Genomic DNA, 14,303 nt, shown 5'->3' with positions numbered 1-14,303 from the left:
ACTTTGCTAAGTTATTAGTACTTTCTTATTGCTTAGTCTTAGCTCTTGATTTTTAGGTGTCACTCACCAGCAAGATTGTGTAGTTAGCCTTGTAAAGTGCTTCATAACACAGCAGCAGGTTCTGTTAATTATTTCAATGAGGAGATACGAAAGTTAAATCTAAAATGTGTGTTGCAAAGAAGGTAACAATTTTTGAGAGTCAATGACTTTCGCATGAATATTTTTAACGAAGCATTTCAATAAAATTTTTATAAATGAATTTTAGTTAACAAAAAATTGCTCCTATGACACAGAATTGATGCCGTTGGTATTTCTAGTTTATAAATAAGAAAACAGCTTAGTGAGGTTAGTAGACATACCCAAGGTCATATGATTCCCAAGTAACTAAGTGTGATTTGGATATATGAATATGGATGTCATATTCCAAAATCTGTGTTTGACCCAACATACTGCTAATGCTATCATCTATTATGTTATTTTCAGTTAAATATTTTATCATGTAAGTATTTCTTGGTTTTATAGATATCATTTTTGTTATCCATATAGTTCTCCATCAAGGTGATGGCTATTTTCTCATTTGTTTTTGCTCTTACAAATAAAGATATAGTTGACATTGTCACACATATATTTCATTTGTTAAATTTTATCCTTAGAATAAATTCCTAGATATATAGGTGTTGAGTAAAGAATTTTTTTTTTCAAGGGGCGACTGCATGGTTTAGTTGATAGAATTTGCTGCTCTTGATCTAGCCCCACATTGGGCATGGAGTCTACTTAAAATTCAAAGATTGTCTCTGATTTTCATTTTATTTTATTTAAAAAAATTAACAAGAAATCATATAATCATTAATATACACTAGTTAAATTCTCAAGAAATATTGTAAGGCATTCCTAGATAGTATGTGTTTTACTCACTCTGATTGGCCTTGGTCTTTCAGTTTATGTTTTCCTCACATACATTAATCCTGTAATTGAGAGCCTCACATAGAGCCAGTAGCTGAAGGAATGATGATGAGTTGGAAAATGTCTTCCACTGGAATGCTGGGAATGACCAGCAATCCCTGTACCAACGGATGAAACATTACTCCAAACTTTGCCGTGAAAGCAAAAAGAAGGCAAGGGGGTCAAGGCTCAGAGGCGAAGACCCTTTGCTCTTCCTTGCTCCTACTTTTATTGGTCCTTCAGGATAATTACAAATCCTTATCACTGTTCTTCAAGCACAAGATGTGTGACAAGAGGTTTCCCTGAAACTGGGAGGATCTGTTTGCAGGAAAGATACGATATGCTAATTTGCTGTTCTATTAAACATAGCCTAGGGGACAATGCCTACATCTCTTAGATCACAGGGCAGCTGTTTGGGCTAGGGAAGTTTTCTGGCGGGCAACTCCCCGAGACGCTGCAACGGCAGCGTGGTCATGCAAGCCTCAGCATTCCAAAGGCCTACACCCTTCTCCAAACCTTCCCTGCCCTCAGTGGCCTCTGTGTTACATTTTAGCAAGCTAGGTATTATGGCTGATTTCATGTTCTACATTAACCCCAACACCAGAAGATACATCATAGCTACCATGCCCTACCAACACAAAGAATGTATAGTGTTATAGAGATAAAATTTGAATTCATTGGTATATATTTCCAGGATTTCACAATGTATATATTTACAGTGAATATAGTCATGCTTGCTATATTAAGATCCTTTCTTAAGAAACTTTTATAAGGTAGGTACTCATGGATTATTATTTATGTCTTATCAACTCAGACTTTAAGTTTTTTTTTTTCTTTTTAGAGAAGGAAGCATGGGGAGAGGGACAGAGTGCAGTGCAGAGCCCCATGCAGTGCTTGATCTCACAACCCTGAGATCATGACCTGAGCCGAAACCAAGAGTCAGATACTTAACTGACTGAGCTACCCAGCTGCCCCCAGCCTTTAAGTTTCCTATTCTGGAAAACCCTACCCAGAAAAACCCTTTAAAATAGTCTAATTTCTCCTGATCATGAACACTCATCAGTTTACTCACCCTCATGACAGTGATTCATCCATTTATTCAACAGATGATTGCCAAGTCTTCTAGATGCTGAGGATAGAGAATTGTCTAAGAGACAGACAAGATTTCTGTTTCCATAGAGCTTCTATAAGATTTCTTCTTCTCTAACAATTCTATAATTGTTGGAGAAAGCAGATAATACAAAGAAAACAGACATTTTAGGTTTAATCAATACTATGCGATTATATGTAAAACAGGAAGATGGGACAGAGGTAGTCTTGGGCAGTGGGTTGGGGAAAGATGGCTTCTATCTCAGGGTGCTAATGAAAGACTTCTCAAAGCATTTGAGGTAAGACCTGAAAGTTGAGGGATAAGCAGGCCAGGAAAAAATAAATGCAAATGCCCTGGAGAAGCAAAAAGATTTGCCCTGTACAACAGACAGAAAAAAGCCAGGGGGCTGGAGTATAGTGGATGTGGCAGGAGATGAGCTTGTTGAAATTCTCAGGGCTGATCATATTGGGCATTGTGGGTCATGCTAAGGGATTTGGATTTTACTTTGTTTACAAGGGAACCTGCCTTTGAAGGTTATTAAATAGGAGAATGAAATGATGTGTTTCATTGTTTTAAAAGACCATCTGGCTGCCAAATGTCTTGTCCCAAGTCAATCTCTACCCCATCTTGTGATGACATCTAGTGTGTAGCACATAGTAAACACTGCACAACTAGGTACAAATGATCCATTTTATGTTCAGTATCTTTTCCTATATAATCTCTCTTTTTTGACTATCCCTTTTTTCCTATTTTCCTGACCACAGGGAAATTTCCAATTCATGACAACTCAGCTAAAGCGTTACTTACTGTTTCTAGGAGCCTTCCTATTTCCAGACTCTACATCTTGTTTACTGTCTCTGCTCAGACTCTGGCCCAGGGTCTTAGGTGCCTCATAGAGCAGGAAGCTTTAAGATGCTGTTCTCCCTTGGGACTCAGCAAGACATAGGCCCCTGCATTCCTTATCTTAAAGCTGGGTAGAGATCTCAATATTCTCAAGTAAATGAATATAGAAAATGAGTGGGACAAGCAAGGAATTCTTGACGATAACAGTTTCTGTAAGATATACATCAGATTTACTTACTTTGAAGAGAAGAGCAGGGACAAGTATGAGTCATCCCACATGAATCATGCTTAAACTGCAGGGAAGGTGCCCTTCTGTTGGGGCCACATAGAAGAGCCTGAAAAATGGCTGTGAAGAATGAGAGATGAGAAGTGCTAGCTGTCATCAGTTAGGTGCTCTACAAACACAGCAACTGATATTTCTAATGTAAATATGCAGGGCAAGAACAAGAGAGAAATTCACAGGACACACATAATGAGGTACTTTTCTTTTTTTCCTGAAAAATCAGAGACCACACAGAAACCAGACAGTAGAACTGGAAATCCCCTTGTACTTGCCATTTTTTTTTTTTTTAGTCATTTATTAGGAGTAAGAAAAAGGATGTAAAGAGAACAGGACCAAGTGCTGCCCACTGAGATTTAGTGCAACCACTAAATAAGACAACCAAGAAACTGAAAAATGGGAGCCAAATCCTATTTCACACTAGACAGAAGCAGACCTCAGTCATTATTAACAAGAGGAAGTATGGTGAGGTGGAGAAGCCACTTGGACTGGAGTCAGAAATATGAGTCCTGAGCTCTACTGATAACTGATGTGACCTTGGATTAATCTGTTAGATCACTTCGAATGAGCTGGTTACTCAATTTGAAGATAAGGATAAAGATACCATCCTTCACAACAATTCCTCAGGTTTGTTACAGCAAATGAGATAAGATTAGCAAAACTAATTTGTTATTATCATTTCCATAGAAATAGGTGAGACTTAAATGATGGTGGGAACTGCTCCATCCTTCCTACTCACCATCCCAAATTAGAAACATTTCCCCAAAATCTCCTTCCAGCACACCTACACCCTAATCTCTTCTCTCCTGCAATTACTTTGCTGAGCAGCTTTCTGATGGCCCGTCATTATTCTAGCCACGGTAGGGCAGCTAAAATGGCCAACCAAGGGATCTGATTTTAAGTACACTGGGGAAGCGGTGTGTATTAGCATTGATTTTTTTACCGCTTGTTTTGCTGTGTTCACCAGTTGGCTCTTCTCCCTGTGGATTCATTCACTCAGCACTTTTCCACATTTGTACTTTGTTTTGCAATTATCCTGACTGACAACTATTTGCAGTATGTGATGTTACTAAACAGTTTTCATGCAAACCCTGCTGTCCCACATCCTGGAAAAGATTGACTCTTTTTTAGAGTCCATTTAAAACAGGCTACATTTATGCATTAACTAGTGAAAGACAAACATGACCAAACAATCTCTATTTTAACATTTGAAATCCCTGAAATAGGTTTATGGTAAAAACAATAACAACAGATAATCAAAAGGCTTGGCTGTTGTTCATTAGTGACACTAAACATAAGACGTTATCGATTTCCTTTAGCTGAGCTTTGAAAACACAAACGACCCACAGCACATTTGATTTTCTTACCTGGATGCTGTAATGATTGATGAGTTCAGTTCACTGACAGAAGCCATGGCCACTGTAATAGGAATGAGTCTCTGAACATGCCTTAGGACCTTATTACCAAATGTCTGGGGGCAGGGAGGGAATAAGAAAAGAAAGCTATTAGTAAAAAGAAAACTCATTATTGGGAATCTAGTTTATTTTTAGCACTAATCTCAGGATACAGATTTGGCATGGAATGGACTCAATACAGATTAAGAAACTGATGATCCCTATGGTTCATATAGAGAAGTATCAATGAACTGTAAGTTAGCCAATTAAAACCTAAAAGAAAAAGAGTATCCACATCATACATGTTTACAAATATTTCTCTAGGTTTATTTCCCCTCAATTATCTAATGCTGAATTTATAAAGGCATACTAGGCCAAACTCTACTCTCGTGTGAGGCCGCATAATTTTCTTCTTTCTTTTTTTCTTGATTTTATAGGAAATTAGAATATCTAAAAAATGCAGCAGTTTGGGAATCAGATCTAGGCATATCTAATCTAGAGTTTTTGCAAAGGTGGAAATAAAAGGTTAAAAAAGAAAAATAGTGAAACAAGACTGAATGTTAGGTTACTGTAGACACAATCAATTCCTCACACGAGTCTTATCAGCCAACCTCCTCACATGAACTTGTTATAGATGCAGTCTTAGCACTTTGGGCAGGGAATTGGATAATTTAACTCAGGCCCTTGGAAACCATTCAGGTCACCAATACAGTGACATAAACATGGCTGAAAAATCCCCATCTCAACTCTGGTGACTACTTTGACTGTAAGTAGATTTGGCGGAGAAATCCTATGGCTGTTTTTGTGGGTCCACACTAAGTTGCCATAGAGAAACAGAACCACCCCTCCTGGTGCTGCCTGGTATGCCTAATGTGGTCCTTAGTTGATAACTGTGACCGTAATGAGTGTTTCTTCTTGAAGTTAGTGTAAGAACAGTGAAGAATAAACCTTGATTGCTATATCAAGCTTTGTGGTAAGACTTACATGTATTAGCTCATTTAATTCTCATAATGCTCCCATGTTATTATTTTCCTCATTTTTTTTCAACAATGGACCTGGCACAGAGAGGTGCAAATTGCTCATATTTTCCTCTTATGAAAAACTTCTCAATGGAGCCAAAGATCCGTAGATCCTTTCAAATTTACCACAGCAACAGCATCATTAGTCAGGAGAGAAGGCATAAGTAGGATGACATCATAAGCCACATTGGTCAACAAATAAAGAACGGTCACAACGCGCACGGATATAGAAATGGCCACTGGTAGATTCCTCAGAAGAAAAATTAAAGGACATTTTACTGTGTGAACATTTGGAAAAGAATCCAATAGTACAAGCATTTGCATCCAAATGGAAGATTTTCTTACGGGCAAAGGTGATGATTCTCCTCGGAGTTTAAAGCAGTTCCTCCAAGACATCTTTCCTCTCTTTCCCTCTAATCCATTAAGAAACTGTCATCCTGAAATAAACAAACTAGTATGGTCTTTGTTTTGAAAAAGTCAATTATGTTCACTTCCTACAAGCGTATTTATAGCTACATAATAGGCATGAAGCTTTCCATCAGAGAAAGTACCTTCCCTCATCCTTGCTAGGTGACAAAAGACGAAATTCGGAGGCATTAGCTGTGTAGCAGGCAGATTTTATCCCCCTCAGTCTAAACCCAAGGTCATGCCTGTGAATATATTGCATAGATAGCAAAAGAAAATTAAGGTTACAGATGGAAGTAAGAGTGCCAATCAGATGACTTCAAGATCAAGAGATTACCTTGTATTATTTGGGGGAAAAGAAGGATAGATTGAAATTTTCAGAGGGCTTCTTCTAATCCTTGCTGGCTTTGAACATGGAAGAAGTGAACCACGAGCCAAGAAGTGTAGGCAGCCCTTAGAAGCTGGGAAAAAGTCGGGGTGCCTGGGTGACTCAGTTGGTTAAGCATCTGACTCTTGATTTCGGCTCGGGTCATGATTTCAGGGTCCTGGGATCATGCTCCATGCTCAGCATGGAGTCTGCTTGGCCCTCTCCCTCTGTTCCTCCCCCTGCTTGTGGTCTCTCTTTTGAATGAATATATACAATCTTAAAAAAAAAAAAAAAAGCTGGGAACAACTCTCAGAGGACAGCAGCATGAAATGGGGACCTCAGACCTACAACTGCAAGGAACGGAATTCTGGCTGTAACCTACACACAAGGAAATGGATTTGCTTCTAGAGTCTCTAAAAAGGAATGCAGCCCTGCCTACACCTAGTATTTAGCCCTGTGAGCTCTGTATCAGGTGTCTTACACACAAACATATAATAAAATGCATACATACATACATAAAATAATAAAGTCTACTTTCTGCCATAGTGTGCTATGCCAAATGCAGTGCTACATACATCAACGTGGTCATATCTTTTAAAACGTATGTTGAGAGACAACCGGAAACTGCAAAGAGATATGTATAAGGTAGTGCTATTAATGAAATGACACTACTGTGGATATATTCATATGTTGTAAGATTTTTAAAAAAATGCATGGGATGATTCATCTTTACATCAGGACAGTTATTTATTCTGGGAAGAAAAAGGTGGTGGTGTTGAGAGAAAGATAGAGGAATGGAGCTTTAGTTCTGTTTATATTGTTTTATTTCTTTAAAAAGAAGTCTGAAACAAAGACAGCACCTAGAATGTGTGGTATATGGAATCCTTGCTATATTCTGCACATTTGTGATATTTCATAATTTGAAAAGGAGCTAGTTTTCTGGGAGGAACTAACATATGTAAGGAACGACCAATTGCAAGAGGGGGCAGAAGGTCATGGAAGCGGTCTTTGTCACGTCCGCGGAAGCGTTTCTCGGGTAAAGTGTACTCAAGTCTAAAGCCTTGACTATGGTATCTCTGTTGGGGAAATAACCAGACGCCTCTTATTCTACGTTCTTTTGTTTACCATTTATGTTTCAGCACAGATCTCACCAGTGGAAGAAAACATCTTTTTCACAAAATCATGGAGGCCCAACAGCAGTTCTATGTCTCATCCTTAGTGAGTAAAACAGTACTGCATTCCGAGTTTTAGTCTTAGAATCTGTGGGTCCCAGTCTGATGGATGGATCCACTCTCAGCTTAATGCCAAGGCCCATGCCTGATTTTATAAAACTGAAGGTGGAACCTGAAGTTTGGTGAAGGAATGTCAGAAACCCTGCCAGGTGTCTTGGGAAACAGCCAACTGGCCCTCTCCTGGTGAACCTGTCAGTTCAGCTTGTGTCTGTTTCTTTCTAATTTCCACATCGTGTTTGGCACAGATTTTACTAAAAACTTCCTGGTTTTAGTAGACATGTACATTTTGGATAGTTGTTTTAGATTTGGTTTTCTCTTTTTATCCCTAATCAGATCTCCTTAAAGGCAAAAATGCTTTTTTCCCCCACTTTTTTCCTCTCTGTGAGGAAAATACATGCTTGTTGAAAGATAATTTTGTGAAGGTTTTGACTTAAGTTGAGGTATTACTGGAGCTTCTTTGGATGGCGCTGATTTTCATGGCTTAAAAGTACATTAGTAATAAACAAAACAAATACTATAATCAGAAGGTTTTTAAAAAGTAGATAATCTTACGAATATAGCAAGCTCATAAGAAAAGGTATATTCATCACATAATGGTATTGATATTGACTTTAGACCTGTAAGTACCAGTTCTAAATGTTCTACACTTCATTGAATTTTTGGTACTGATAAGTCCTTAGGAATTTCACCTGAGAGCCACTCATTTAATGGGTCAGAAAATTGAAAGTTGGCATATTTCAGTAATTTTCTCAAATGGCTCCACACTGCTAGAGTCGAGGGGAACCTAAGTCTTCTGACTGGATATTCGAGTGCCTTTTCCATAGTCTGTTACTATGGTGTTTTTTTTTTCTTTTATACATAGCTAAGATTTTGAAGACTTGCATTAAAGATGGATATTGCTCCTCAAGGACAGGGGTACGCCCTGTCAGTCTTTGTTTAGCTAATGCTTAGCACTGTGCTAGGCCCAGAGCCAGCGTTTGCCAAATGAAATGTTTCCTGAGTGTCTTTCCTGGAGTAACCTTGGGAAATCACTTTCTCTTCCCAAGTCTCACTTCCTGATCCATAAAGTAGGAGTAAAACTCACTTTATTTATTCCATAGGATGTTTCTTAAATATATGTTTGCTTATTAAGAAAATTTTTATAGTTTTCCAAAATGATAAACTTACTATGATATACATAATTACCATTTTGAAAAATGTATATTCACATACATTGAAAAATATATATACAGTTATTTGACATATTGATAAGTTAATATTTTAAAGCTTTATATGTATCAATTATTGTGTATTTATATACCTGTATTAGCTAAATACAAACATATAAAAGTGTATTGTTAAATCTTTTACTGCAAATTGTTACATGAATGAACAAAAGGATAAAGGATTATAATTAGAGCTTGGGTCTTTTTTTCTTTTCTGTAAAATGACTGAGTTATTTTGTGCCTGAAATAGAAATTCCTTTTACTCACAAACAACTGTTAGTGCTCTTTGACATTCTCTCAAATCATGTTTTCAAAGATTCCTTGCTTTAAAAAAAATTGTTTCTAAAAAACAATTATTTCTAATAACCATTGTTTATTGCTGTGTATTTTGATAATGTTGCTTGTAAATATTTCTTATCTTTAAATACTCATGACTTATGTTTTGTTTTCTTAAAAATATTCTTGATTTTGCCTATCCCAAGTTCAGACCCTACAGTCAAAATTAAAAAAAGAAAACTGTTAAGATGTCTTTTATGAATAAACAATATTTGGATTTCCTAAAATGGCCATTAGGTAACATAGGTTGGTTTTGATGATCAAATGAGATATTATGCTGAAAAGCTATTGAAAATGTAAAAGCTAAATAGTACTTTTTTATGGTCAGAACACTTAATAGTGGCTACATTTGAAACTCGGTGACACAATTTGAAACCTACTAAACAGTCTAGCTTGGACTCTGAGAACTATATTGTAGGTTGATATTCATGTAATATAATAGTTCATATTTGCTGAACTACTTCATGGGTATTTTTTTTTTGTTTACTTACATAAGCCTAGCTTTTGGTCTTACCTTTAAAAACAAAGTAGCCATTCCTAGATATAACTAAGATGAGGGCCAAGATTTTGCATACATGAAGATGTCCTGAACTCTGCTTTCCTAGTTCACACTCCTGCAGTGAGTAAATATTATGGTTCCTATGGAAAGAAGGAACGCAGTACATGAAACACAGCATTATGCTGCTTACATCATAAGAATCCGTATTCAGGAAGGACTCTCAATAGGATAAAAGTCCATTGTTTAAAAAACAAAAATCCTACACTTTCCAATTGATAAAGAAACAGTTTTATATAGTAGTTTTAAGAATTTATCTACTTTTATTTTTCCTACCCTTCTACAACCCATGATTAAAGTGGCTTGGGGCACCTGGATGGCTCACTCGGTTAAGCATCTGACTCTTGATATCAGCCCAGGTCCTGATCTCAGGGTTGTGAGTTCAAGTCCTATGTTGGGCTACATGCTGGGTGTGGAGTCTACTAAAAATAAGTAAATAAATAAATATAAAAAATAAAGTGGCTTGATGAATTTGGAAATGATCCTAAAGTAGAATTTGGTCCCAAAGCCTCACTGCATCTCACCAGGCTCCTCTTCCACTTAGGTGGGGAAAACTGAATTCACCTGCTGCACTGTTTCAGGGAGGACAGTCACATAAAATACGTCTCTTATTTTCCTGTCCTCATACTTTTGCTTATGCTGTTTTCTACACATGGAATGCTCTACTGTACATGCCCTTATATTTCTGTCAAAATCCAGTCTTTCAAAGTTTATCTTGATAGTCACTTTCTCTAAGAAACTTCTTCTGACCCCCAATGCAAATGTGAGCTCCTTCACTTTTGAAATATTATAGCACTTGTTTATACTTTTCTGATGGTATATCATTTTTGCTTATGCTCTTCTTTATATGTGTCTTATACTCTCAATAGAATATATGCTAATTGTGGAAGACCTTCTTTCTATGTCCCCACATTTTTTAATGTATAGAAGATTCAGAACCAAATAGAATGGAGCAGAATTAAACTTAGGACTTAGATTCTTAGTCCAGGTTCATAAATTATTAGTGGATAATGAACCTGAAGTTACCAGTTATTTTTCACAAAATTTGTAAGTAAAATCAATATGAAATAAATGAACGTAACTTTCAGGGACATGAAGGCCCTACGTTTAAACATTTAGTATTATCAGAAATACAAATGACTACTTTCCACAATTAGACTGGCCCTCAGTGAAATTTGAAATATTAGGTTGACAAGGCTTTAAAAATAGCCTATGAGGTCCCCTTGATTAGAGTAAGATTCTAAGAGCCTGAAGGGCAAAGTATTATACTCACATATGCAGGCAGTCACGATCCATTTCCCAGCCTCATATGGAGGTATCATAGTTTGTCCGAACAGGTATGATAACAAATTTCATAAATGTGGTTGCCTTTATGGCCTGTCCTGTTGACTCAATGAGTAAAGATGACTAAAATCAGATGAAGACAGTAAATCTATGAAATGCTTCCAAGACATATGCACAGCTTGTCCTTGATTTCTGAATAACTTAAAGTTCCAAACAGTGAAAAAACTCCAGTAATAGTCCAAACAATCAGGAAATCCTAGAGGAGGCACTATTCTAAGAACCTTCTTGGGCGATACAAGTATGCCTGAGTCTCATATGCCCCACCGTGAGACAGATGCTATTTAGTACAGTGATGTTCGGCTTCATTTGGACTTTTTCTTCTTGGTCCTTTCTTGTCTTCTGCTGGTTCTCCATTACTGAGTGTGACATGTTTACCACCAGCCATTTTGTGCTAGAAGCATACCTGTGGGTTGACGAGAAGAAAAAAAGATGCTATTCATGAGATGGTACAAGAAAATGGCAAAAACAACTTTTGGCAACTCTCAAACCAACAATAATGTGAAGAATGTTCCTGAAATGCTGTCACTGAGTGAATACACCGTATGATTCAATTTTCAGCATGATCCACCCACTCATTTAATCATTTCCAAAGCAGTTAAAGAACTCAGGAGATATAGGCTCTAGGAATACAAATAACAAAGCATAGTCCTTGCCCTCAGGGATCTCAGTCTGCTGCAAAAAGTTAGAAGACAATTAAAAAATCACTTGGGCTGCAATGAGCTCATGGAGAAGCAGCAACTAACTTGTCTCTGGGATTATGGGAGTGTCCTGAGGTTTGGGAATGATGACTCAGAGTTCCTGGGGTGCATGAGAGGAGGGGTAAGTGGCATTCCAGGTAGTGTTCACAGCATGTACAAGGCAATGACAAAGAAAAACTGAGTAGTTTGGTGTAGCTGAAGTTCAGAGCATAGAGGGTAATGTTAGGAGCAGAGCCTGAAAAATTACCTGCTAACTTAAAGGGTTTCTTGCCGTTAAGGAGATTGGCCTCTATCCTGTGGATGTTTGGGGACCTTTGAAGATTAAACAGATGTGGCATGATACATTCTATTTTAGAAAGATGAAAAAAGTCTGACATTGAATGACTGGACATTTCTTTACAGCAATTTAAAAAATGTATTAAATCCCATTAATTCAATTTTGAAATCTAGTCATTTCTACCCACTGCAGTCCAAGCATCATCTGGAACAGTCTCCTAAATGGCTCTTGCTGCTTAGCCCCTCTCCAGTCATCTTTAGTAATCTTCAAACATATCAACTACAGGACATGATATCATTTCTTTGCTTGAAAGTATCCAGGGGCTTTCGTTACACAATCATGACAGTCAAACTCTTCCCCAAAGTCCTATGTGATTCCAGCCTCTTCTCAGTACTATGGCTTCAGCTCACAACTCCCCTGTCCTCAGTCACCACCTCCAATAACATTGGCCTCACTCATCCTCTACATCTTCACCTGGCAGGTTCCTCCTCTTTACCTGGGGGGGAAATCTCTCAGAACTTGCTTTTTTAAAAAGTATCCTAATCATTTTTTAAATCTAAGGTAAGTCGTCCTCCTCCAATCCCTCTGAAACCCACTATTCTTTGTTTTCTTCACAACTCTAATTGTTATTTGATGGGATCTTATTCACTTAAATAAATTTGTCCAATTCTGGTTTGTGTTTTGTCTTCCTTTCCCACTAGAATATAAATCCCTTGAGGACAGGCTTTTTACCTTTTTCATTGCATCTCTACTACCTGACACATGGTCAATATTCACTAGTGATTTCTAGAACGAATGAAGAGTAAATTTCATTGTTACATCCCCTGTCAGGGAGAGGGTGCATCAGCACAAAGTCAAGGAATCGAACACTGTGGATGATGCTGTCTCAGGCAATTGTGGCTTTTTTTTTTTTTAATTAATTAATTAATTTTTTTTTTTTTAGCAGATGTGCCCAGGGTGTCAGCTTAGCTACTACTTTTAAATCCTTTCTCCTTCTGCCAGCCCACTGGGAATTTCTGCAATGTTTTCCAGCAAAAAACTTTTATGAGCTCAAAGGTAGGTTGGGGCTTTTGGTAGAGATTGTAGGGCTTTTTATGCCTACTGAGAGGAAATTTTCCCTTAAAAAATACTTTGTTCACTACAGTTTATCCATCAGTATTGCCTTTCTTCCATTCTAACACACTACATATTTAATTATTTCTGAAGTTCAAAGAATATTTAAGGAAACATTTTTGAATACATGTCACCGAATTGAAGAACAGTTATGCCAAAATCTGAGTTTGCCTAGAAGGAAACATACAAGTTTTTCTCTGAGTCTCTGAAAACAGTCTGTATTTATTAGCCTCTAAAATGCGTTTGTCCAGACCAGACATGCCATATGAGTCACTGAAAACTCACCAAACTTCAGGTTAATGGGAAACAAATCACAGCAGTAAAAAGGTATAGAAACAGTAAAGAAATAGTACAGAAAATGGCATCATTTTTATTCCTTTCTTTTAAAAGAAAACTTTTATTTACAATAGCCAAGATATAGAAAAAAAATTAAATGTCCCTCAATGGATAAATGGATAAAAAAGATGTGATACACACACACACACACACACACACACACACTGGAATATCACTCAGCCATGAGAAAGAAGGGAATCCTGCCATTTGCAACAATATGGATGGACTTTTGAAGGCATTATGCTAAATGATGTAAGCCAGGTAGAGAAAGATAAATACTGCGTGGTATTACTTACACGTGGAAGCTAAAAAGAAAAAAAGTTTACACTCACTCACAGAAACAGAGTAGAAAAGTTGTTGCCAGGGGCTGGGGAGTAGGAGAAATAGGAAAAGGTTGGTAAGAGGGTACAAACTTTCAGCTATAAGATGAATAAGGTCTGAAGATCTAATGTTAAACACGGTGATTATAACTGACAGGACTATATTGTTTAATTGAAATACACTAAGAGACAGACCTTAAATTTTCTCACTAAAACAAGTGACAAAAATAAAGAGAAAAATTAAGGTTTGACACTCTATGCAAAGTAGTTTCTCCCTGTAGTATAACAGAAAAATCCAGAACATGATTTTATCTTAATAAATCATGTAAGGATATAAGGTCCACAGGTTGAAGCTTAATTTCTGATTGGTAAAATGCCAGAAAGTAAATCATATTCCATCCAGTCTCTTTATGTTCTTTCTGAACAAGCAGAGTATCTGGTCATTTAAGCCATACTCTCACTTAACCACATAGATCAATAAAGAACCAATTAATTATTTCTTTTTTGTATTCTTAATGAGGGGAAGAGAATTCAAACTGGAAATGA

General features: G+C 37.1%; 1 long non-coding RNA gene across 1 annotated transcript; it reads right to left on the bottom strand.

Moving 5' to 3' along the window:
* Positions 1 to 1,120: 1,120 nt before the first annotated feature.
* Positions 1,121 to 4,786, bottom strand: LOC121101644. The gene is made up of 3 exons (XR_005833615.1): positions 4,523 to 4,786; positions 3,114 to 3,221; positions 1,121 to 2,154 (listed from the first exon to the last, which is right to left on the bottom strand). It is a non-coding gene; the product is annotated as an uncharacterized LOC121101644 (long non-coding RNA).
* Positions 4,787 to 14,303: the final 9,517 nt, after the last annotated feature.

The sequence above is a fragment of the Ursus maritimus genome, unplaced genomic scaffold (genome assembly GCF_017311325.1).
Source record: "Ursus maritimus isolate PB19 unplaced genomic scaffold, ASM1731132v1 scaffold_9, whole genome shotgun sequence".
Classification (NCBI taxonomy): Eukaryota; Metazoa; Chordata; class Mammalia; order Carnivora; family Ursidae; genus Ursus; species Ursus maritimus.
The sequence above is the reverse complement of the archived record's forward strand: the minus strand, read 5'-3'. Positions and strand labels throughout refer to the sequence as shown.